This window comes from Emydura macquarii, unplaced genomic scaffold (genome assembly GCF_026122565.2).
Source record: "Emydura macquarii macquarii isolate MOO-44397 ecotype Brisbane River unplaced genomic scaffold, CSIRO-AGI_Emac_v2 contig_1876, whole genome shotgun sequence".
NCBI classification, from domain to species: domain Eukaryota; kingdom Metazoa; phylum Chordata; order Testudines; family Chelidae; genus Emydura; species Emydura macquarii.
In genome coordinates this window covers 2,900,436-2,926,231 of record NW_027132013.1, presented here as the reverse complement: position 1 = coordinate 2,926,231, position 25,796 = coordinate 2,900,436, and the positions used below count along the sequence as shown (strand labels likewise).

Below are 25,796 nucleotides of genomic sequence, written 5' to 3'. Positions count from 1 at the left end.
TCTGATTCATATGCAGCGTGGCTACAGAATCCAAGACCCAGCATCAGGAATGCCAGGCAGTTAAAGAAGAGGAAGAAGTGGCAGCAGTAGCCAAGCTCTATCACATTCTTTTTAAAGTCTAACTCTCATGTTAAATTAATGCCATTCCTTACTTTCCCTTCAGCTTAGCCTTATAAATTCCAAATGAGCAAGGACACTGGCACAAGAGGATCTAGGACTGGTGATGGAAAATAAAAGAAAGCAAAAGAGATTTTTCGGTAACTGATTACAATGGGCAGTTGAATGGATCAGTAACTGAAAGGATCGTAGAACAGTTCTCCATCTTAATTATCATAACACAAAAAAAACTATTTAAGAGCTGCACCACATCCCCATGCATGTAAAAGTAAAAAAATATGTCTTTCTATATCTAGGAATAACCACACATACAGAGGAATCTAGTAATTTCTTAATGCACATGACTAATGAGAGAATAGGCCTTTCTACTTACAGAGGTGAATTTCCAATATTATCCAATACAATTCTGGAGACATAACATTCCACATGTCATGTAGCTCTAATTCTTGCTTCGCCACTGACCTTGGTAAATCTTGATCAAGTAACTGAATGTCTCTGACTCAGTTTTTCCCATCTGGATAAAGCAGATAATATTTATCTACCTCACAGAAGAGTTTTAAAGATTAGTCAGAACACAATTGTGTGTCTCACATAAAATTTCATGGGAGTAGGGGAAAGAGAGAGGCAAAAAATGCCACCCAGGATTTTTATATATTATGGTCACTACATCATCCATTCTGGAATGCAGGAATGTTGGGCAGGAACAAGCAGGTACTTTGGCTTGTGATCTGCAATAAATGGTAATCTAAATCTCATGTCCAGAACCACTGGTCAGATGCCCTTTTTTACTCCTCTGCTGGAACTTAGGCTTCACAGCCCTGGGAAGTAAATATAAGTATGACGACTTCCTACTTGGGGAAACTAAGAGACATAGGGAATGTCTGCGCAGAAAAAAAAACCCACACAGCCAGCCTGTGCCAGCTGAGGCGAGCTCACGGGACTTGGGCTGAAGGGCTGTTTCATTGCTGTGTAGGCTGCCAAGCTTGGACCGGATCTCAAACTCTGGGACCCTCCCATCCCACAAGATCCTAGAGCCCAGGCTCCAGCCCAAGCCCAGAAATCTACATAGCAATGAAATAGCCCCACAGCCCAAGCCCGGTGAGACTGAGTCCCCTGGCACAGTCCAGCTGTGGATTTTTCCTTGCTGTGTAGACATATCCACATAAGTTAAGGCACTTGCCCATTGCCACAGAGGGAATCCATGTCACACATGGGATTAAAACTCAGAGCTTCCTGTCTGTTAATCCAGGAATTTAAATCACTGGCCAACCACCTTGTGACCCAATGTGGCTAGGGTAGCCCCCACTGAAAATGCCAAGGTCAGGGCTGGCTGCAAAAAAGGAGAGCAGATTCTCCCAAGACTGGTGGCTAATGCTGGTTAGATTCACCAACCAGTCACAAACTATGCTCCTGATCTCACACACTGGTTATCAAGAAGCCCCAAAAGAAATCACAGAGCCCCCTTTATTGCATTTCAGTCTCTGGTTCCCAATCAGCATGTAGGTACAGTAAAAAGAGAAGTTATTTAAAACTCTCTTCCAGGAGTGTGCAAAGAATTTAAATTCCAGCGCTTTTGGAAGGACACCTTCTATGCCCACCCCCTGGGGCCTCAGAGGAGGGAAGGAACATGTGCCCTCCCCACCGAGGCCCCAGGGGAGCTATGCGTGCACCCTCCCTGCCGGGGCTCCGGAGGAGCAGAGGAATTCTTTGCCCCCAACCGATTATTGCTTTTCCCTCCCTTATGCACACCCCTGCTCTCTTCCCTTTGCACAATATTCTTGTGATCCCTAACGGACACTGCCAGCAATCCTTTAGTATCTAAAACTAAAGGTTTATTATAAAAGAAAAAAAACAAACCAGAAGTGAGATGATAAATGATCTAAGCAATCAGGTTCATACATATGATTTCAAAATCCATAGATATCAGCTTCTTAGCAGTCCTGGTGAGTTTGCTGGCTTGTAAAGTTCCTCTGGAGCTCATCCAATACCTGGATGGGTCTCTCAGTCCTTTGTTCAAAGCTTTGTTTGTAGAGAAAATAATCCAGAGGTAAGAAGCAGGACTGAAGACAAGATGGAGATGGTGCAGCTGCCTTTTATATTCTTTGTCATGTGGCTTGTCCCAAACACATGCTCATAGCACACAGGCATGGAAAAACTCTTTGAGTCCCCTGCCATGCCTGCTGACTCATAGGCATAGCTTCTGGTTTCTCTCCCTGGGTGCTCTGTATAGCTGATTCCCCTTGATCGCCAATCAAACAGGCTGGATACTACTGATACTAATCTGTCTGCGGGTATTACCCAAAAGCACAGCGCAAATTTTAGATACAGATCGATCACACATATTCATAATTTACAATACAAAGATGATACATATAAACAAGATCATCACACTTAGCAAATTAGAACTTTTCCTTTGACACCCCACATGGCATATTCTGTAAGATTCATTGCAATTGTGCCATATTGGCATTAATAATATAAATGGTCACTCATATTTTCTACAGCATCACACACCTCTCTACATATCAACTCATCATAGTAACAATCCACACTTACTAAATGTGGTACTCAAGCCCATCACACTAAGATTAAGGACCTGATTCTGTTCTCATCTTCGCTGGTGTATATAAGCTCCACTAACTCCTGTCTATATCTATCTATCTGTTGTCTCTTGTCTTATACTTAGACTGTAAGATCTGTGGGGCAGAGACTGCCTTTTTGTTCTGTATTTGTACAGTTCCTAGCACAGTGAGGTCCTGGTCCATGACAGGAACTATTGGACACTTCAATAATAGAAACAATATATAACACTAAACTCGAATAAAGTCACACTGATGTAAAAAAAGTGTTAAAGGAGAGAAATATCTGGATCTCCGAGTTGTGTGCTCTACCAGTTGAACTAGCCAGCCTAGTGTAGTTTATTTTATGCTGTGCTAACATGTATATAGAGTAATGGCTGAAGCAAGAAGCTACTTCTGAAACATATCCATGATTCAAGGAGGAACAAGAGAGGCAGTGTTAAGGTATGTTTGTTATTAAGGCTTACATTCCTCAGACTGTATTGATGGTGTAAGTATTGGTTTCCAGGGACCAAGTTCTGAATTCAGTTCTGGAATTATTCTGGATCCAGGATAACTCCCTTAGAGTAAATTATTCTAGGCTTTCCCTTTATAACTGAGATTAGAAACTAGCCTTTTTATCACTGTTGCCTATCACATGTACATAAGTAGTATGTAGCTGTGTTCAGACCAATAGTGTTATTATTTATTATTTCTATTGAGGTTGTGTCTAACCAGGGATCTAACCTATTGTATAAACACTGTACAAGCAAATAGCTCACAATCTAAGATTTAGACAAAAAGTGAGGGATGAATACAAACAAAGGAAGGAATAGAGGGAAAATATTATAGAAGGGACTGATGTGTAGCAGAGATTTCAGTAGTCACAAGCTTTTATCCACCTAACCAGTAAATGGCAGATATGGAAGATCTAACCTATAAGAGACAGGTACTGAAAACACAGATGCTACCCAGACTGTGCAGGCAATGTGGGGTCTACAGAGAGAGCATAACAGTTTCTACATAGTATAAAAAGTTCACTATCAGCAGGGATTAAGGATTACATAAATTCTATCGCATGAAAGGCCATGCAAAGGAAAATTACCATTTAGGGGACTGCTGATGGGGATCCAGCACATTTTCTGCTCAGTGTGTATCAGTTTTTGAAGGTTCTGTGCAAAGCTTGAAACAATTTCCACTGCTAAATGTAAACAAGGCTTTCAGATAGCCCTGTGATGTTGGGATGTAAAGACCAAATGAGATCTGTTTACACAACTAAAATGAATATTTAAATAAAAAACAGCCACCATCAATTTTTTATTTTAAAAAATGCTGTTTTGGTTAATGCAACATACAGTATTTCTGCCAACAAAGGCAGTTTCTGATCAGGACACGCCGTGTTTTGCCCTGGAGATTTTGCAGCCAGGGTGGTCCTCCATGAGGGACGGGAAGGGGCTTGGTTAACATTACACATCTTTCATATATGCAGGCTGGTAAAATGTAAGGCATTACAGCTGTTCAGTTTGTCACCTAAAACTAAGCTGAAAGGATTCAAACCACACAAGACCTACACAGGAATAAGACCTAGTCACTTTCAACACCTTTTATTCTTCCTCTACTTTAGAATCAAACAAACCACATTTTATTTATGAAACAAAACTCCTTTGCTTTCAGAGACAATGCATAGCAAATTGAGATGGAATGGGGAAGGTGGGATAGGACAAAAATAATCAGAATAAGTTATTTATTATTTATCTTGCAAATTATAAAAAAGATTGGAGCCCCATTATGCAAGGCATTGTGCATATATACAATAAGGCTATGTCTTCACGGACGGTGGCAAATTCACCGCTGTCAGATCGACTTCTCTGGATCGACTGAGCTGTCAGTGAAGACCCAGTCGATCCAGAAATTAACGTATTAAGACAACCTTCTCAAGTGGTGTAGCGCTGCGCTGCCGGGAACACGGTTCCTGTCAGCGCAGTGCAGTGAAGACGGCGCACAGAACAGAAGCACAGAAGTCGACAGGAGTTACGCAAGTTTTTTGCGTAGTTTGCTTAACTCCGGTCGACTGCCACCAAATCTCCGAGGTAAGTGTAGACAAGCCCTAAGAGAGAGCTCACATTCTGTATCACTGAAGTCAATGTGATTTAAAGACAATTTTGCCATTACCCTTCAATCGGAGAAGGAGCTGGCCTTTAGACTTAAGGTCATATGATGGCCACTGAAATCAATGGCACAAGATCCAATTGATTTCAATGGGGCTACATTTGACTTCAGTTCAGGAAAGCATCCTTAGTCAGGAAGGTTACTGAAGCATATGCTTAAATCCAATTTGGACTTAAGAACTACTTAAAGTTAAGCAATGCTTAAGTGCTTTCCTGAATCAGGGTCTATGTGAGTAAGTGCTCACTACTGGGAATATGGGATTCATAATCCAGCCCTTTCCCACTAACTTCCACTTCAGATTCAAACATACAGTGAAGGTTGAACTATATAGAGTACAAGGCAATCTACTTAAGCTAACAGGAAGATGTTTATACAGTTATGGGCAGATAGCACCTATGAAGGGCTTGAGCCAATGTAGTAATTTAGCTATTTCAAATAACAAACATAAATAAGGGACAATGTTCACCTTTTTGCTTAGAGGAATGACTCAGATCCTTCTTTCATACTGCCAGGTGATTTAGAAACCTAACATGTTGGAAATTGTGCTCTTCTCTTTAAAAAGTGAAGCAAAATCATTCTTAATGATAATATTTGGTGAGTATTCATTCCAAGGGATGAGCTATTATTTCTTTCAAACCTGTTATTGATATTATTGTTAATTAAATAGTATTTTGCATCCTAGGTAGAACAGATACGTGCTTGTATCTGACTGTCAGGGTTGTGCATACAGGAGCATTATGTAACTTAATTCTGTTATTAAGTCTAAATGGACTCAGCAATCCTCATCCTTTAGATGTGTGGTTAGTGGAACTTCACAGATCCAAGTTGTAAAAGGAAGATGAACTCTCCAGCTCATTCAAAAAGGGGACAGATACGGTCACGTTTACTCACACAGCACCTTATTCCACAAGTAGTCTTACTGAAACAAATGGGACTGTTTCTATAAGAAAGTATCCAATGTGAGCGAAGGTGGAAGAATTTGGCCTTTAACCTTGAAGCTGTTTCTTGAGCTGCTGTCCCAAAACTATGATATATTATAACAAATCCTTGATTAAGAAGGACTTCATGGATGTTGCTGATCTTCAAATGATGACCACTTTCCCTCAGAGGGACAGCAGGGATAGAATTTACATACTACTGTTCCAAAAAACCACGTCTCCTTACCACTAGAGCTAAAGGAGAATTTCTTCTAGAGGTTATCAGCATAGGGCTTAGAGTACGTAGCTGAACACTTCTCATGGCTGTCTACACAGCAATGTGAGGTTTAACTGTAGCACATGCAGATATACCCAAGGTAGTTTTGATCTAGTTAGTTCAAATAACAACAGAAGTGAAGACATGGCACTTACACACTAGTTACTGTTGTTTGGGGAACTGTACCATTAAGTGGCTTTGCTTTGGCGACCGGAAGTCTGGGAAGGGGCTACAGAAGCCCTTGTTCTGTTATGCAGACGCAGTTGGAATGGATCACTGAATAAAGAGGATCTCTTTCAAGCACCTTGGGACCAGGGTGATTACTGAACACCATAGCCAGTTATATACCTGTCTGTTTCAGTTAGATATAATCCAAGTTCTTTTACTTCACCTATCACTGTGGTATATATCTATGATGACGAGTGCAGTCTAAGCTCATCACGGAGGCATCTGAGTGGTTGTAGCTACATAGAGAGACAGATACATAATATATTACAGACAGAGAGAAGCGTTCTCTCTCTCTCTCTCTCTCTCTCTCTCTCTATAGTGTGTGATCATGTAATCAAGGACTCACAAGGCATATTTTGATATAGTGTTATATACATACAAAAACTACATTAAAAGAACATTAAGGTTTCAAAGTCAAGCACTCAAAAGTTAAGAAATGCTAGATTTATGGTTGCTTTCGCAACTTTAATTTGTGCTTATGCATTATGATACAATCTTTAATTACATGTTCATATCTTTTTTTCCCCCCAGAGCATCTGTACCCCACTCCAGGTCCCATTCTCCCCCAACTCCTTTCCTCAGAACCTTGTCCCAATCTTCCCTCCCACCTCAGCGCCTTGTCTCCCACCTCACCACCGCTCCAGACCTTCACCTCTATTATATAGAGATCATGTGGCTGCAGAACCCTAAATATATCTTGATTTGTCATTGTAATACAACACTTGCTCTTTTATTAATTTGTCTTTTATCGGTTTCCTCAGTAATCACTCAAAATCTTTGTTAAAGCTTCTGAAAACCAGAGCTAAATTGTTGGAAATTATACATAATGAAAACTTTTTGTAATTATGTAATTAATCTGAAAACATATAAAATAATGATTTGTCCATTTAAAAGTCCGACTCACAATAGTTATGGAGGTTACAGAAATGAACCACAAATACAACAAGCAATATAGTGTCTTGACGAAAACAACTGTCTCAGTATAACACACATATCCTGCAAAGTCAATGGATCTAAAGAAATCACTGTTCAGGAAAACTGATCAAGAGGCAATAAACAATATTTTGGACAATGATTTTCAACCTTTTTTCATTTGCTGACCTCTAAAAAATTTCAAATGGAGGTGCTTAAACATAGTTTGCCTACTCCCAGGGGTCCTCGGACCACAGGTTGAAAACCACTGATCTAGGAAATAGAGCACAGATTAAAAACATAAAATGGAGTTTCAAATGTTATTAAAATGTGGAATTGATTTATACCTCCTTGCAAAAAAAGAAGGAACCCCCATCCCCTGAAATGTGCTCAAATAAAAAACTTTATCTGGGTTGACTTGCAGTTGTGTTCTGGTTGAAATACTTTCATCTAGCAGTTCAGCTGTATATGGCATCTAGACACATTTTAGAAATCCCATTTGGAAAGCTTTAAAATAACAATCAATCAGTATATAGAAAAATTTCAGTCAATCAATCTGCAGCTTCCATCTTTCTCTCCTTCTTCTATCTCAGATGTTCTGGGGCTGTAACAGTTTTCTAATCACCTGTCTGTGAGTTCTGGTCTGTAGTGAAATGAGACTTTTGTTTACTCTGCAAGACAAAAACTCTCAGCGCAGTGCATTACATATACAAATAGCAAATAAAAATACATAGCAAAACATGAAAGAAGTGGGAGAGATTAGTAAAGTGGAAGTCCTCAGGGCAATAAAAGCCCAGCTAACCTGGTACTCATGCTAGTTAAGAAAGATGGTCAGAAGAAGAGGAACTACCTGATGAGAAAAAAATTAAAGGCGCTACAAAAACAAAATGAAAGAGCCCACCCAAGAATAGGAAAGAAACTAAGACTTCAGTCTTGCATTGAGAACCATGCTACTTCAACAGATCTGTGAGAGTGCCAGGGTCTGTCCATGAGATTTTCTATACAAAACTGGGGCCTAAGGCCCTGATTCTGCAAAGATTTATACATGTGCTTAACTCTACATTCAGAAGTAGCCCCACTGACCTCAAGTCTTTGCAGGATCAGGACTCAAGACAACATTTATCTCAAAACAGATTTAAGCCAGTTCAAAAGCACTGCAATTTTGTTTTTATTATATATGTCCTTACTTTTTCTGTGGCACTTAATAAACCATCATCATTCAAGATATACGCATCTGGCCTCACAATCTTTACTACATAAATCAGAAATATTCATCACACGGAGTTTAGTTGATTTTCTTATTGATAGTGCTACTTCAGTAAACTAAACTGAAAATATAGGTTTGTCCAAGAGAGGGCTTTTTCTCTCTGAGTAGCACATGCTTAAAGCTAACAAAAGAACATTTTGCTTCCCAAATTTGCTGAGACTCCTAAATACCCTAAAATAACTAAAATGTTATGTTTCTCTGAGTCAATTGCATGTTAAATAATATCCCCAAAGGAAATACATATTCAATGAGGATGTCCCAATTTTGTTATATTCCTACATATTGTGACTTTAATAACATTAGCCTCCAGCTAAATGAACTGATCTGAAATGACAATACATACTGATAAAACTGCTTCAAGCATCCAGGTTTGGTTCATAATTTTTTTAATAGAATGGATGTTTTAGTTTTTCTTTTTTCCTGACTTCAGGCTTCAGATAGTGATGTGGATGATGTGGTGAAAGCACTGAAAAAAAAAAAAACCCACTTAAGTCAAGACAAGGGAAGTGGTCACTCCACGAGGTCATTTTCCTGTAAGACTTTGTGACAGCTGGAGAAAATTAACCAAAATACCTGCATTCCAGAGAGTTACAAAAAGGGGGTGGGGGAGGGTCAAATGTCTTGTGGAAACCTGTAGGAACAGCAACGGCGTTTTCCACACCGACTCATTAGATCTGGTTTCCTGACAAAATGCAATGAAAGTAGGGGGATATTTTCAAAGGCACAAAGAGCAGGCAGGCACCCAATTCCGCCTGAAAGTTAGTGGGAATTAGGTGTCTAACTTCCATGTGTGGATCTGAACAGATTAACTGGACTGGATCTTTCCTCTGATGTTAGGAGGGAGACCTCACCGGAAAGCCCAATAACAAAAACTTCAGCCTTTGAAACTTTCACACAATATTAATGTCTATAAAGCAGGGGGAAAGTAGAAGGCTGCAATAAATATTATTGTCTTAGAATCTTTGGTTTCTGAATTCATAGATCATCAGAGCTGGCTGGAGGACAACAAATTTTGAGGTTTTGATATTTATTTTCATTCCACATTGAAACTAAAAATCTTTCAAATGTTTTCACGAGATGGAAATGTGTTGAAATACTCATTTTTGGATCAAAAAAGTTTTGTTTCAGATCTCTCTCTCTCTTTCTGGCTGACTAGAGAGTCCACCCTTTTCCCATTGAAAGTGTAGTTGATGTCAATCAGCAAGAAATGTTTTAGCGTCAACAAAACAGCATATTTCAAAGAAAATACATTTCACTGAAAATTCCGACCATAGAAAATATATGCTTGAATATAGAGTAAGAGAGAGAGAAGATCTTGTATCTAATGTGGCAGATTATATGCACTTGGAAGAGCAACAACTGCCTGCTCTCAGTCAGGAAGCACCATACTGCAATATGAGCTAGAAGTCCCCCTTCACAGAAGATTTTACAATCATTGTACAAGATTTTTAGCATTGCTGATACAAGATAGGGAAAAAAATAAAAATAATCCAGGGATAGTTTTGCAGAATAAATTCAAACAATATCTCATCCCTGACTAAATTCATCAGCACTCCAGAATCTCCCTTCCATACCCACAGGAATATCACAATGTAGCCTTCAAAGACTGACCACCTCAGTCTGTCTCTCTTGTACACAGACACCACAATATCCCTGCTCTCCCTTTTATGTAATATTCTCATGCAGTTTATTTATTTTGTGTGAGAGAAGCAAAAACTCTCTTTCTAATTAAGGAAGATGGATTGGTTTGTTTGTTTTCCAGAAATTTATTTTGACTGGTTCAGTCCCTTCTTTTCCCTGTTAATTACAATAGCTCTTGATGCAAGAATAGAGCTCGGCATAACACTACTGAGAAAAAAGAAAATGCATTGGAGGGTCTATTACTTTATGTTGGGATCTAATTCCAACACATGTAAATCGTCTTTGCATTGGGATCTGACCCTGTTGCTATTCCAGTATTCATGTAGGGAAATGCAAACTGCTTAAGATACAATAAAAATGGCCTGAACTGTGACCTTAAACTCTCACTGAACCATCTTTATAGTCACAAAGTTTCTGTTATTTTTTTTAAAATAGCATTTCATTCTAGCACACTTTAGCACTTCCTGTTTTGTTTTTTAAATGGGACCATAAGCAGAAGTTTAAAATACCAGGAGAAGGCTTGTTCTCATGTGATATCAAGCTCAGTTCTTACCTCTCAAATACAGTAAATGAGATCACACGGGCTTAGATAAGTATCTGAATATTTGGGTGGTTTTCCAAACCCAAATGCTGAACCTTTTATGCTACCTTTAGGCTCCCACAACATCTAACCCCACATTTGTTTTTTTAATATATATATGTACCCATTACTGTGTCTAGATATTATTGTAGGGAGCGTGCTATGTTTGCTTGAACGCTTTCCCTGTGCATTTATACTACCTATTATAGTCCATAGGCAGGGAGAGAAACATAATTCATGAGACCAGTACTTGTCATGTTTACACTACAGTTTTTTTATTGTGGTTATTTTTATTAAAGTTAAAAAGCTGTAAATATAGAAGAGTGTCTATCTGCATCCCATTACCTTTGGTTGCTTATATGGGGCAAATCCTCTCCTCCATGCAGAGCCAAAGGAAACAGGCCTTGTTCAGGCAAGTTCCACAGAAGTTAGACAGCTTTCTCCCCAGAGGCTGCAGAGCTGTTCCGTGGCTGCTAGTGCAACCTACAGGCTGCAACATTCTGCAAGGCTGCTGTACTTCATGTGAACCCAAAAGATAGTGTGAGGTGTGGAAAACCTCTAATGCCATGAGCTTCTCTCATCCTGATTGAGTGTCTCAGCAGTGTAACCTCAGGAAATAATCTATGGAAGAATATTTTAAATCTAACTCCTACATCTATGGGAGGAGGAAGACGTATCTTACTGGAGTGGCAAGTTATTGGGCCTGCTTTGCCATTCCACTACACCACTTTTACATGGACTTCAGGGGATATACAGTGGCATAAAACTAATATAAGAGGCTTGAGAATCAGACCTATTAAATATAATTTAAGGATGTATTTTCAAATCAGAGCAAACTTGAAAAAGGGGTATGTTTATAGCAAAAGCCTTTCCCCCACTTCCTGTGAAATTTCATATGGTCAAATAGTATTTAAATACAACAGTTGATGAGGTTCTTTCTTTCTTTCTTTTTTTTTTAAGTTTTTGCTACACAAAAGCATTTGCAAATCAGTCCTGTTGAAAATATCCCAAGACTATCCCAAGCAATATCATTTGCAAAGAATCAAACACTGGTATTCAGTAATCATACTTCAAAATTGGTAACCGATGTATTCCAATAGCTGGAATACACATATATGATGTCAAATATTTATATTAATGATCAGATATATGTATTGGATATTGAATATGTTTATTTGATTGAATCATAGAGACTGATTTTGAAGCTTTGTCAATCTGTGAACTATAATAGCAATTAAATCAACACCCTCCCAAGCATTGGGCAAAACACTAGTGGGTTGGGATTTTTTGTTGTTGTTTACTTATGTTGCTTGTTAATTTTTATTGTATTGAACCACCTCTGCTTGAAAGTATTTCCAATATTTGCTTTCAGATAAAAAGTTTCCCCCTCACAAGATGCTTCTCTTGCTTCATCATGCAATGAAGGGATAAATAATCCTGTGTTTACGGTATTGTTTTCTGCTGTCATTAAAGTGAATGGTTTATAAGGACTTTGGCTTCATGGGCCTGATTTTCTATTGCCTTATGTCATCATTTGTCACCTCTGCAGTGTAGGTGCTGTCATTAGTGTTTTCCACCCATTTTGGCATTCATTTTGCTAGGAATAAATGACTACACAAATTTCAAGGCAGCGGAGCATAAGGCCCACTAACTTCTCTACTGGAGAAATGATGAAGGGAAAAACTGGGTAAGACAGAGCAAGTCCTAAATACCGTCCATAATTAACAAACATGGTAACAACAAACAGGTTACAACAAACAAGAGAAGAGTGGACAGATTTATGTTTTAAATCTGGTAGTTTTGAAAATTTGTTTTATTATGAAAGTGACTCTGATGTAACTAGCTAGAAGCACCTAAAATGCACTCATGCCTTTAGGGTGACATTTCTAAAACTGGCTCCTAATTTTACATCTGTAACCCACTGGTCATGTGTCACATGTCCCCCTCTGTGTTCGGTGCACAGGGGATATACCATTTTTTACAGTCCTCTTCAGCTCAAGGTGTAGAGGCTTATGTTTTTACATCTAGAGATCTGTAGTTCAATCTTGGATGTTGGCCAAGATGTCAGCCATCACACATCCTCACTCAGTTATGGACCACCATCATATGTAGGTGCAAATGACAGATGTAAGCATCCAATTGTCTGTGGGTCAGAACACTTGTCCTTATTTGGTTGCTTAGGGCAGTAAGGGAGCATAACTCATCTCCATGTACAACTTGCCTGGAACACTGATCTGGCATTGTGGGGAAAAGTAGATTCTGCAGAGCCTCTACTCCTTCCTGTGAGCAAGAAGGCAAGCAGTGAGTGTAGGGGGTGAGCTGTGATTGGAACTTTGGTTGCTCAGCAAAACCAAGCCAGCATGGGTGGAGATGTAAACAGTGTCCGATAAAGGGCTACATAACTTGCTTTTCTCGTGGAGCAATGGGGAACCATGAAACAATTCCTTCCCGGGGCCGCTCTTAGAGTGACTTTTGTACACTGCACCTTAAACAAGGCTATAAATTAGGTCTCAGTCTAGCCCTGTCTGAACTGGTAAATTAGATAACTATTTGCCTAAATCCTACCATTTACACCCGCATTTTATTGCGCCCACAACTGATTGCAAGAGCCAAATTAGAGGCCAGTTTTCAGGGCCCTTCACAGTTCAACCCTCAAATATTTTCTTCTGACACGCGTGTGTATTAGATTGGGCCGGAGTGCACAGATCCCTTAAGTTCCAGTGAATGCACCCACAGAGAAAAGAGGTTCTGTTTGAACACTTGGTTATTTATTTGTGAGAAAAAGCCATCACTGTTTAAGACATCTCACAATTATGCTTGCTTGGCTCATAATTTGTGTGATATAGATGAGGGAGGCTAGGTATTTGTATCCAGAGTAATTATAGGGTTTTCAGACTAGAGACTTAATATGAATTCATTAATCTGAATTAATATGAAAGACTTAATATTCATTAATATGAATTGTAGCTGAATTGACAAGAAAGAATGGTCCATTCTGCACAGTGTCCAGAAACTTCAATATTTTATTAGTGTTTCTGAACTTATATTATCTGTATTGCCTCCAAAACACCCAATTTAATCAATATAATAAGGGGACCAATGTTTTGATAATGCATCAAAAGCAGCTCTTCTCTTCAAAGGGCATCTTTTTCACTCAATCTCTTCTCTAAAGACAGTGACATTAGTTTTGTAAATTAATAAACAGGCCAGCATCTGAGGACTGCATGAAGCCTCCATCACCCCTTATTGTGCTTTCTCTTCTGACCCCACTTTCCAGTGCAGGGCCCTCATCTCAACAACAATACCCTGAAAGCCTGTGTGGCACTCTGGGATCACACTTGAAAAGGCCTTTGGCTGAGGCTGGCTTTCAAGAAGGGGGGACAATTGGCAAGAGGCCTGTGGCTATTCATGCAGAACAGGCAGTGAAAAATGCCTGAAGTCAGTTTCAGGGGTGGGCAATGCCCAAAAAAGAAAGCCCACATAATGTGAATGGCTGCTGCTAGGAGACTAAACCCAAAGGCATGCTACTAGCAGGCCTCCATGTGCCGACATCAATGGGCTCATCCTATCCCTATTAGGGGCCTAAAATGATGGAGAAACATGAGAAGGGACTATAAGCAGGAAAGGAAAATAATACCAAAGTACACAACGGTCAATGCTTATATTGTTATACTAAACACTCAGCAGAAAGGTAAAATATTATTTCTTTCTGTTCATAATTGGTAAATCAGTTACAAAATCTAATAAGCAAAATAATTAAGGCACACTTTTTTTTCCAAATGAATTTTCATCATTAGTTACTTCATATGCACATAATTAAGAGTGATTATAAATATATATCTGAGAAACCAACCCTCATTTACTGCCATTCTAGACCTGATCTTGGATCAGCTCCGATCCTCCTGTATACAAGTCCAATTAGATTGCAAACCCAACAGCACTGGTCTGAGAGAAACAGGAGTTCTAAATGTCACTATTGCACAAGGCAATGTTTAAAAGGAAATCCCTTTAATACAATAAAAAGCATTTCAGTGGCATGCAAGTGACCTAACCCTCAACTGTGCTAGGTGTAATCAGCCACTGGGATATTATAATATGGTTTGCAGTGTGGAACAAGTTTGGAGAAAGTTCCAAAATTTTCAAAAAGATAATGCAATACAATTTATGTGAAAAGCACCAACCCTCAATTCATATTTTTTCCAATTGTAAAAAGAAAAAAAATGGCACAAACTTCAGATGGTGTCGTTAACATTTCATACGGAATCAGAAATGGTGAAAACCCCTGACAGTGAACTGACGTGATCAATCTACCAGATAGGAAATCCTCATTCCCCTCTTGCTTAATGTAAGCAGAATTCTGCAAAGCAACAGAACAATATATTAAAAACAACCAATTCTCCTCCACACCACGCACGCCTCCATTTTCTTCAAAATCCTTTCCACTTCAGTGCAGATTTTGGTGGTTTTCCTCTTAAAAGCTTTAAAAAAAAGTTTAAATCATAACGGTCTAGTCATGTTTGGGCTTATTTGTAGGCACGATCTCAGCTTTTAAAAACTATTTGGTTTATGGTTCCTCTAACTGACTGATTTATTTCAAGTTATGTTGTTTATTATTTATAGTGTGGGGAAAGCTATGGAAAGCCCCATGTCACTTCCCTGAGTCTGAATTTTCAATATTTTCCCAGTTAGGGAACATATTCATTCCTCTCCTCTTCTCTCTGAGTCAGATTGTCACAGCCCTTATTCAGCTAAGAGGAGGAAGGCTCTCTTTATTGCCCCATTCAGCTTGCCTCAGATTGTGAATTCAGCTGGGGGAGAGAAAAGGCTTCTCATGGGATGACAGAGGTGGGGAGAGGGAGGAGCCTTGGCTCTCCACCATTTGCACACTGGCTAGAGTAGCTCCTGGGCACACAGGAGGAAAGTAAGCTGCTCCATGAAAAGGGATGAAGAGATTTACATTCCCCCAGAGCACAGGGGAGGGGGAGGAAGGGAATCAGGGAAGAATTATGGATTTTGCTGGGCAGGGTAGCTACGTACCAACCCTAAATCAGGATACATTTTAGAGTTGCAACTTAACAATTTTTTTGATGGATTGCATTAATAATTGCTAAATATATAATGAAAAGCTATTTAGGTCTGCAGCCTCAATGCATTTCTGTGGCTTCCCTTGTGTTTAAGAATTTTCCAGTAATTGATTGGTTATGGCACACAAGTCTATAACTCATTTTGTTTTCTATTTTTATTGATTGGTACCAACTACCGCAACCAAAGCTTGAAGCAATTAAACAAACTCATGGGAAAACATCAAGACAACTTTGATTTTATAAATTTTAAAAATGGACATAGAGGAGTCAAACTGCAATTAAACAAATGCACCCTTTTCCTGAGGAAATGTTCAATCCATGTAGTCGGGATCCAGTTATTTTTGTTTTCTGCCATGTCTCTGAGTTACTGACTGTGTTGGGTCTTGGTGCTTAAACCAATTGGAAAGAGGACACCAGAGGGTGTTTTTATCAACGATGAACACCTATGATCCCCTAAATCAGGAATTCTCAAACATTGTCATTAGAAGGCCCCCAAATTATGCTGTGTTGTGTTAAAACATCATCTCACTGATGACTGCAAAGGCCACCCTTGCCATTAACAATCACATAACATCTTTGTGGCAGCAACAGCAATTGCAAAGCAATATTAGGAACATATCTGATATATTTTTAGCTTCCTTTTAATGTGATTTTGCAAGTGAAAACCAGGGTAAGCCAATACCATGAGACTCAGCCTGCTTTCCATGGACTGACCCTTCCTGTAGTACAGGGACCACAGTTTGGGAACTCTTCTTTAGGTGTTAAGAGTGGGATTTTCAAAATCACTTAGCTCCAGATCCTCAAAGGTATTTAGGCACCTAACTCCCATTGACTTCAGTGGGAGTTAGGTGCCTAAATACCTTTGAGGATCTGAGCCTTCATATTAGCCTAAATCTCCTCCACTGCAGACAATGGGAATTTTACTTTGGATTGAATGTGATTAGAATATGGCTGATGGTAAGCACTTTTGAATATCCCGTCCTAAACTAGACTGACTCTTTCAAGTGTGATAAGGGATGTTTTTGCTATTTGCCTTAATTAAGGGCCCAATCTTACTCCTCATGCAGTCAACGGAATTAAATGGGATAGACAGTAGATACTGGAATTCACAAGAAAAACATTTAAATTTTTTTTCCCCAGGCTTTTTAATATTTTGTCATTGATTTCAATGAGAGCAGGCCCTCATTAGCTTGTGAGAACAGCCCCCTGTAATTTAAAAATAATTGATCTCTTTTAGATTTCCTTCTGAGAGAACCCTGGAAGGAGGGGAAGGAAAGCAATTCAAGGACAGTCTATCCTACTCATATATCAGAATTTTACTATAGTTCTCTCACCCAGCCCAACCTAGCTAACAAATCCCACTTTAAGAATCAGATCCAAAATAAGGAAGGTTGTGGATAGGTAAAAATCTTGAAAAAAATGAAACATTTCAGGTTTTTTTCCTTGTAAAATCCACTACCTACCAAATATCCCATTGTATCTACACAGCCAAGGAACCTGCTTGATCTTGCCAAGAAAAAATACTGTAAGAATTGAGTGGGAGCACATCTAAGAGTATATGTGTGTTCAGTATTAACTGAGCTGCTTACTCCATTTAATCTTCATTCACTATTTTCTACTTATGCCAAGGGATTTTGCATACCTAAATCTCAAATCCTGATTCCTAACTAATAATCATTTGACTTGGCAGAAACCAAGTTTGTTTGGAGAGCACAGAAGTCACACATGGATTCCTTGGCTAACCTACAGGGGCTGCTCTTGCATGTGACTCCTAGGCTTCATCTCCCCAGGAAACAAACTGTAGCTCTCAGCCTCTTGGCCAAAGGTCCGTAAGCCTGACTTTCATGTAACTTGCTGTTTCCGTGCCATTGAAAACACAGAGGCAAAGCAATACATCGCAGTGGGTCTAACTTGTCATCAGGTTTGTCCTTTTTCCCTCCTCCTCCCCCCACTTTTTAAAATTCCAAACAACATTCTCTAAACAGCTCATAACAGTAACCAGAGCCAGGCAGCATGTGGAAAATGAGAATATCCTCCTAATACATAAACCATTAGTCAGCACTTGCTCTCTATCCAAAAATCAGAATAGGGATGATTTTCAGTTGGAAAACAAACACCCTCAATGAGACTTCACTTAGTTTTTAAGACTCATGGATGGACTCCTGAGCCTGATTAGAAAACAAACTAGGCAAATCTGCATTCACTTGTATGTGATTTAGCCATTGGTGAAACAGAAGAAATACTGCTAGAAAAGAAGGATATTCCCTAGGGTCAATGCACAGGGTTGGAACTCTGGAGACCTGGGCTCAATTTTCAGCACTGCCATGGACTCCCTGTGTGATCTTAAGCAATTCATTTAATCGCTCTGAGCCTCCATTTCCTTTGTAAAGGGGGTATAATAATAGGGCCTTGTCTGTTCTTGTTTACCTTGTAAATTCTTTGAGGCAAGGACTGTATGTTACTAAATGTGTGAGGGCAGTTAGCACAGGGTCTCTGATCTCATCTGAGGCCTCTAAGTGCCACTATAATACAAATACTAATGCATTCATACAAGCATTCTTCTCCCTTGCCCCACTAACGCTACTTTCCAATACTTATCACTAAAGGCCTAATCTTCACTCTGGTGCCCAGCCCAAGCAATTAGATTGAGCACTAGCGATCTCTGTTAGGTAAGCAATCTTCCTACTTAGGCTACAGAGAGACAGCAAAGCCACCCCACCCGAGTTGCAATGTTACAGTGCGCAAGCTGCAATTTGGATAGAAAGCTAGACCACAATATAAATATAGACTACTGGATATACTTTTCAGGTAATGTTTCTATCAGCTCAACGATAGCAAGGGTGCGCTCATACTATCTGTATATTATGGGCACTAGTTATAGTGGTAATGGATTTTATTTTAAAAAAATTCATAAGAATTCATGTCATTTATATCCTTATTGTACAACCCCCAGAGACACATACATATTATCACTTTGTCTGGAAGTTGGCTATACAGAGTGTCAATCATTGGCCATTTGCTACCACCTTGCACTCAACATTGGCTGGACAAATGCCATAGCATGTCTTTATCAATGCAATCAAAGCAATTTGTCACACTTCTTCGATAGTTTGGCCATTTCTTGCTGAAGTCTCATCTTCCGTAGTTTTCAGCAATTGGCTATGGGCCTCGGGGAAAAAAAACTGAGTTAACTTTTGTGCCAAAAAGAAAATTACAAAAAGCAAACTCAGACAATAATAAGAGTTCTATGCCCAAAGGACCTAACCCAGCATCCTTACTAAATTATATTAATTGACAAAGTCAGTGGAAGTTTTGCCCGAGTAAGGAAGATACGATTAGGCCCACGGTTTCACTGAGTGCTTGTAATATTAACAAAGCTGAGTCAGAGTGCTGCCATGATGATGGTGAATCTGAGTTAGAGAAAGCAGTGTAATCTGATGGATGGAGAACTAGAGATGGACTTCAGGGCACCCAAAATAAGTCATAATTTTTGTAAACGTATTAGATGTATTGTTATGTCTTGAATAGTACACTGATCTAATCCTTGTCAGCACAATCCCCTAGCCAGTTATGGAGAAGGTCAAATAGTCTGATAGAGCGGCAAGTTTCAGCTGGGAGAGGGTTGCAAGTTGTGACTCAAGCACCAACAGCAACATATCAGAAGGGGTACCCCAAAATCTGTGGCAACTTTCAAGCATTTTGGTGCCTAGTCCTGCTCCTGCTCCAACTGAGGCCTTGATTCAGGAAGATACTTAAGCATATTCCTAATATTAAGCATATGAATAGTACTACAAAGTCAATACAATTACTCACATGCTTAAAGTTAGGTATGTGCTTAAGTACCCTCCTGAAGCAAGGTCTCAGTCAGGAGCAGGAACAGCCTGGGGTGAAGTTAGTTCTCTCTCTCCCTGCCTCTCATACTACTGAAGGAAATCCCCTACTCACACTCCCCCAGCTTTGACTGTCAATTATTGAGCTGGCAAGAACAGAATCAAACACCTGTGCCAGATACACCCAGCTGTACTTGTGCCACTTCCCGGTTTCACTGCAGTCAGTTGGTCATGATGGCTGTGGAAGAGTGCTAACAGAATTCCACAGCACAACAGAGGAATAATATTTTTTAAATCTTCTTACTGCTTATCTTTCCAGCTCCAAGTTCCTTTCTTTGTGCTTTCTCTTATGTAATTTTAAGGGTTGATGAAACAATAGGTAGTCTATCTGCAGATTGGCGCAGTGATGTCTTTTTTGTAATCAACTGAGCAGTGCAAGTATTTCCTGTTGAAGCCTGAAGCCAAGTGGAAATCCCATTCCTTCTCTGTGGTGAAAAGGAAATTCAAATTTCAGCTTAAATTAGCACCAGAGCATTTAATATTTTAAACATTTTTCTTTCTCCTGTAATAGATTTATTTCACATTTTCCAGCCTGCGATGTTCAGACTTCATCTTCACTGAGAAAACTTGGAAGTTTTCTTGTAAGACCTTTCATTAATTTAAAATGTACATTTAATATGGAATATCAGTTTTATTCTTTTTTTGGATGCAATATGTACCTGTCCTATTTTCTGCCTTCTAGTAGACTCACACCATTTAAAATTGTTTTCCAATTCCTTTCTTATAGATCAGTTTGGAGAGTTGTTCATATTGATCAAGTGGTATTTATATTTTGGGTGTATAAATATAATTATAATGTTTCAACTATTATATAACCTGTATATTACTCAGTTCTGCTTTCAGCTAGGTCTATTTCTTTCCCTTCATCCTGGAAGATTAAAACAAAAATTCAAAAACAACAATAGTTGTATTAAGGATCAGAAGCAGACATCTTTCCCTCACATGGTGTAGAAATTTATCCCAAGACTAGCCCCATTGACTTCAGTGGGACTATTTATCTTATTTATAAGTAAGATACTATTCAGAGTTAATGTATCAAAATGTGACCCCTAGAGCTCTGCCTTCATTGTATTCAATGTGCCAACAGTTAAAATTAGAGCAAATCAACAGGGGTGGATTTAAAGGTTAGCAAGACTAGCAAATGTGGACTCAGGCCATCTTTATGTTGGGCCCTTCCAGATTCTTCATCTGGTTAGGGGACTTGGGAGGTTTTAATGAAGGTCCTTACCGCTGCAACCACCAGTTCTTTTGCCGGGGTGTTTTTCTTAAAGCTACACTTCTTGTCACACAGCCCTCCTGTGATGTGCTGCCATCCCTAACGTCTATGTATCTCTGGACTACTTCCTGTCCACATTCTTCTCTCTTAATCCCATGGATTCCATAGATGACTCTCTCAACTCTATTCTCTTCTCCATTTTTGACTCTTTCCCCCTCACTTCCATTGCTGTGTCAATCTCACTAACCCACATCCATAGCTCATGAGAGAATTTTGTTCTCTTTCTTTGGATGGTTGGTGGCCTGAGTTGGCATAGGGGAAGGCAAGAAGAGAAACCTTGCTTTTAGCTATGTATTTATTTTTAATTATTATTTTCAATTGCATGTATTATATATATTATGTGAGGGTGATGGCTTCAGAAGTGCTCAGCATTGGCCTATTTCTGCATCCACTGAGGGAGTTTAAATACATAGATAGAGACTGATGTTCTATATGATACAACGGTGAGTTCCTTCTGGATATAGCATTGGCATGTATTTCCAAGGTGTGTCTGAACGATGCGTGAGGGTTTGGTTGCGTAATTCAGGAAATAGAAGAAATTGGACTATAATATCTCTCTACCAGCTACATTAATATGCCCCTATAAAGCTTAGATGATTCAGATTATAAAAGTGAAGATGGCCTTCCTAGACACAAACTGCTTCATTTAGGAACTAAAATTCAATCTTCTAATCTGCTCATGATGAATACCAGAAATCCCATCAATACTTATTGCTGGAAATTAAAGGTACAAGAGATGTAGGAGAACTACTAGCCTATGCTATTGAGGGATGAACTATGATCTTGGCAGGTAGTTAACATTAATTTCCAGATAGTCATCATTAAGCAAATTACGATCACTGTCACAAGTGGTTCATTTTTTCATTTCATATCTCAAAGCCAGCCTCCCTCTAGTGGGTCCCACACTTCTGCCCCTTGTAGTGGGCCAGGGAGTCACCGGGAGTACCTTGCTGGGGCTCCTCCTGCCAGCTGGGGCCAAGGGTTTCCCCCCTCTCTGCTCCTCAGGCTACAGAGAAGCACTGTCTCCTAGCCTAGGGGAAGCATCTCCTCCAGCTACCACAAGCCTTCTAGCAACTTCTTTCTCCTATGTTTCCCACTCTCCCCCCAGCTAGGGAAGGCAGGGTTTAAGTACACCTGGACTAGCCCTTCATTGGGTCCAGGTGTCTCTAATTGCCCTGCAATCATCTCTCCTCTGCTTGCAGGAAAAAGGGCTTTTGGCATTCTTGGGCTTACATACTGGCCCTGGTATGCCCTTTTGAGGCCCTCTGGCCTGACTTTATCACAGTACATAGAGCCCAGTTTGGCCATGGTGTTAGCAGCTACAAATCTACTGACTTCAACTGAGCTGGATTTGTCTGTACCACAGCTGAATTTTAGCCACTTGGTACTATTACATGGCAATTTACTACCTCATGCCAAACAATCGCATTTGCTTCAAAAGGCTTGTGTAGGAAGTAATTTAGCACTAACTTCAGCCACTGCTGTTGTTTGATGGAAATCTAACCAATATGCTGAAGCAGCAGTTATTTCTAAACATCTGCAGAGGCACTTACATTTTTGTAGGAATTCCATAGTCATACTTGAGAAACAGAAAATATGTCACCATGATCTGGTCATCTCAACAAATTTGCCTTTTATATCATGTAATACTTATGGCCTACGCTATACCCAGTCTATTCTAGACTCCCTCTGTTGACTGAATCCAGAGAGAGAGAGCACAGAAACTAGGCAAAAGACAAGTCATATACTAATAGATGGCTAGGCAAAGGGTAGGGAAGCACAGGAGTATGCTAACCACTATACAGACACTCTTCCAGGCAGTGGCAGGCCATATACTACTGCATTCTCAAGCTCTGGAAAGCAAAACAAACATAGTCCAAATGCTGTGGAACAAACTCAGGCCCATTAAGTCCAGACTCAATGAAACAGAGCACAGAGCAAACATAGTCCAAAGGCAGTGGAAAGCAAACTCAGGCAAATAAACTCCAGGCTCTGTGAAACAGAGCACAGATAGACACACTCCAAGCACAAGTAGAAAAGCAAACAGAGACAAATATAGTCTAAACTTAATGAAGCAGATAAATGAAACAGGAGCTGTCTCACTCTCTCTCCAAGCAAAATCTAAGCAACTTATCCCAAATACTCCTAGCTCCAGCAACAACGCTCTTCTTGAAGCCAGTTACAGAAAGCTACAACCTCTCCATGATACAAGAGGTTCTTCCTTAATTCTTATATCCTTCATCTGTTCTACTCAAGTCCAGGTTTGATAGAATGGTAATCTTCACTCTTCAATGGCAGCCACATTATCTGCTGAATCAACAACCTTCACATTCTTGCTTTTACTCAGACAAATTTAAACAACCATTGGTCATTTCAAGGAAACCTTAGGATGGCACAAAGTGATCTTTATAAGTTGTTTATATATCTATTTAGGAATCATGGAACATTCTGAAGGAATCTGCCTGGAAATTGAGTTCACTTGTATCTGTATTTTGTTTCATTGAGGGTGATATGAAAAACAAAAACAAAACCACACAACTTAGCTGTTGCTCAACACTTTGAAGCACATGTCTGATCAGTGTTGGCAATAAAGTTCTGGAGATGTTCCTCAGTGATGCCAGCATCGAGAATTATTCCTGGATGGCTCATCTCTTCTGGGTGATCATAACTGAGATATATGAAGAAAGTGAAACCATTCCTGTGGAGCTTCATTGTTTGGAGTTGTATACATCCATTCCCTTGATTCAAAAGGTGAGTATTTCCTCCAGATGCATCTTGTTCTTAGTTTTTGGTCTTGGAAGCCCTTGCATGCCTGCTCATACAACACTCTTTGCATAAAGGATGGTAACACCTGGTGCCAGTAAAAACACTGATGACTTCATGAAATTCAATTACCAGCTTCACCACCAGATTATTATTATTTCTGAGGTTTCTCTCATGATCACTTTGCCAGTTTGCACTACATTCAGAATTCCTTAGTTGCTTTGAAAGTAACACAGTGGATTAAACTGAGGCAACTTTATGAGGGATCTATATTGTCAGTTGTCTACCTTGAAAGAAATTCAAGAGCAATTATAAACCAAACAAACTATATATACCTTTTCATGTATGTATATGTATTTTTTCCAGCAGATGTCAGGGTGGAAACTTCATTGCTAACTTTATTTTCTATTTTTATTTTATCATACCCCTTGCAGTCTGCATTCCAATGCAGTATCCCCTTTTATCTCTTTTCTAGGCAAGGCCCCAATTACTCTGTGGCAAGCTGGAGATACATTCTGTGAGCCCCTGTTTTCTGCAGAATTCTAGTGTTGAGCTCTATGACAAACTGGTAATTTTGCTTCAGACTCAAGAGATTCAAAACTAGATATTTTCTACTGAATGAAATATGATGGTCCAGATCCTTAGCAAGTATAAACTGGTCCATTGAAGTTATTTGAGCTATGCCAACGTACACCCATTGAGGACTTAATCCACTAATGGTAATAGAATCAGTAACAGTATTGTACAGTTTGTGCTGCTAATTTAAATATTAAATTCAACTTGCTTTGCACTACTTGTGGAATAACAATGTGTTAACAAAAATCATTCTTCACTCTAGTTGAGAAGATATAATAGCTGAAGGAAATTGTGTAGATAAAGAACTGAAAATTAACGAGCAGAAAGCAAAATTCACATTACCCTCATTTCAGATATCTTTATTACACCTAAATTAATCATTCTTTTTCACTCTTCATAACAAATGCAAGGTTCCATAAGGCTTTAGATAAGTTGCTAATAATGATTAGGAAATAATTAAAAAAAAAAAAACCTAAAAAGATAGATTTTATTGAAAATAGAGGAAAACAACAACTTGTTTTCTATTTTCTTCATTTTTTAATTTGTTTATTTCAAAAGGATATCTTCTGGTCTTTGAATAAAAGTCAAGCTACAATGAATGTACACTTCTCTTCTGAATCAGTGAATCTTCTAGTTGTGTTTTTTTATATATATATGTGTGTGTGTGTGTTAATTCAAGAAATATGTATGAAAGCTATTCATTGACATTGAAGACAATCGAAAATGTTACTGCTCCTGGTCTTTTGTTCTCAGAAGAAAAAAAAAGGACATGTGGCTTAGTCATACTTAGTTGCCTCACAATCCTCTATTTGACCTTAGGTTCATGTTTATGAGCCCTAATTATAAATAAACGTTTTTATGGAAATGTGTTGTTTTTAATAAGAAAATTGGATCACAATAACTGAAGCTCTTGTGTGGTATGATGACAGAAACTGTCTGCAACCCTGTTAAACCTTAATAAGTTGCACATAAGAACCAATCCCAGAAAAGCATGCCAAACAAATCCTATAAATGATCTGATTGCTCTCAGCTCCCATGGACTTTACTGGGAAATGAGAAGACTTAGCAACTTAGGTCCAGGCCCATAAGAACTCAGTGAAAAGTGGGATTTGAAGCAGAAGATGACAGCTTTCTCCAGGCAACCTGCTTTTAGAGAAACATCTTCTGCAGGAACACGAAGCTTTCCCAGTTCTCAAGGTTTGGTGCCACAAAACACTGAGCTCCCAATGAAGTAAACTGAGGGTTCTCAGCACCGCTTCTGAGGCCCAGATCCTCAAAGGTATTTAGGTGCCCACCTCCCACTGAAATCATCCTCAATACCTTTGAGGAGCTGGGCCGGAGTGCCTTAGAAGGTCAAATGTATTGTTATGAAGAGAAAGCCAGTAAGCCATGAAAGGGCGAAAATAAAAGACTACGTTCACTGGTACATTATCTATAAGAAGCAGCACACAATAAAGACAATAAATGTTTTGTTGATCTAACTTAGGATGAGGAGAAGATGCTAGATTTCTCAGCTGAATTGTGTGTGTGTGTGTGTAAAC

The 25,796-nt window shown here is 39.2% G+C and overlaps 2 long non-coding RNA genes across 2 annotated transcripts; both read right to left on the bottom strand.

Annotated features, from left to right (window-relative positions):
• Nucleotides 1-6,824: 6,824 nt before the first annotated feature.
• Nucleotides 6,825-23,629, bottom strand: LOC137159606 (uncharacterized). The gene is made up of 3 exons (XR_010921661.1): nt 23,456-23,629; nt 8,789-8,911; nt 6,825-7,821 (listed from the first exon to the last, which is right to left on the bottom strand). It is a non-coding gene; the product is annotated as an uncharacterized lncRNA (long non-coding RNA).
• Nucleotides 18,626-22,531, bottom strand: LOC137159607 (uncharacterized). Its single transcript, XR_010921662.1, has 3 exons — nt 22,470-22,531; nt 19,885-20,065; nt 18,626-18,917 (listed from the first exon to the last, which is right to left on the bottom strand). It is a non-coding gene; the product is annotated as an uncharacterized lncRNA (long non-coding RNA).
• Nucleotides 23,630-25,796: the final 2,167 nt, after the last annotated feature.